This window comes from Lactuca sativa, chromosome 3 (genome assembly GCF_002870075.4).
Source record: "Lactuca sativa cultivar Salinas chromosome 3, Lsat_Salinas_v11, whole genome shotgun sequence".
Lineage (NCBI taxonomy): Eukaryota > Viridiplantae > Streptophyta > Magnoliopsida > Asterales > Asteraceae > Lactuca > Lactuca sativa.
In genome coordinates, this window is record NC_056625.2 from 181,591,957 (window position 1) to 181,592,792 (window position 836).

Genomic DNA, 836 nt, shown 5'->3' on the forward strand with positions numbered 1-836 from the left:
CATAGGAGAAGCAAGCAATCCACTAAAGGACAAAAACAAGGTTGAAAGCTTTGAGCAGAATCCTAATACACAAGAATCCGAATACAAGTCCGAAACAGAATTAGCAAAAGAAGAGAGCAAACCCGAAAACGAGCCAAAAGACAAAATGACAGACATTGCCGACATTTCGATGGAGACTTATAAGAAGAGAATACGAGAGGACACAGGTCCAGGTCTAGTGCAACCCGCGATTCCCGCCACCGCCACATTCGAGCTTAAAGGACACATTGTTTCCACACTTAAAGACGTTCCATTTTCTAAGAAAGATCATGTGGATGCTTACAAGCACCTTGATGAAGTTAGTGACATCGTTGATTACTTCAACATTCCAAATGTTCCATGCGAGACGGTGTTATTGAGAATGCTTCCAGTTACTTTTAAAGGAGCTGCTAAGGATTGGTTTAAGGCACTCCCACCTGATGCAATTACTACATGGGCAAAAATGCATGAAAAATTTTTAGAGCATTTTTTCCCACCAACAAAAGTGTCTAAACTCACGAAGGCAATACCTAACTTTGAGCAACAACCGGGTGAATCACTTTATGAAGCATAAGAGCGTTACAAGGGATTACTTCAAAATTGCCCTCAAAATGATCTTAATGTGAAACAAGAAGTATCCCTCTTTTATGATGGGTAAATGTGATGACAAGACAACTCTTTGATTCTCAAGTACCTTTAATAAAGAAAAATCTCGTTGAAATGAAGGAGCTAATTTAAGAGTTTTCTAAGCATTCGCGTGAGTATCACAATCCTAGAAATGATGGGGCAAACGGAGTTGGGAGTGGCACTTCTGAGGA

At 40.1% G+C, this 836-nt stretch overlaps 1 non-coding gene across 1 annotated transcript; it reads right to left on the reverse strand.

Moving 5' to 3' along the window:
* Positions 1-529: 529 nt before the first annotated feature.
* On the reverse strand, positions 530-636 carry LOC111909420 (small nucleolar RNA R71). Its single transcript, XR_002856200.1, has one exon. It is a non-coding gene; the product is annotated as a small nucleolar RNA R71 (small nucleolar RNA).
* Between the last annotated feature and the right edge of the window lie 200 nt (positions 637-836).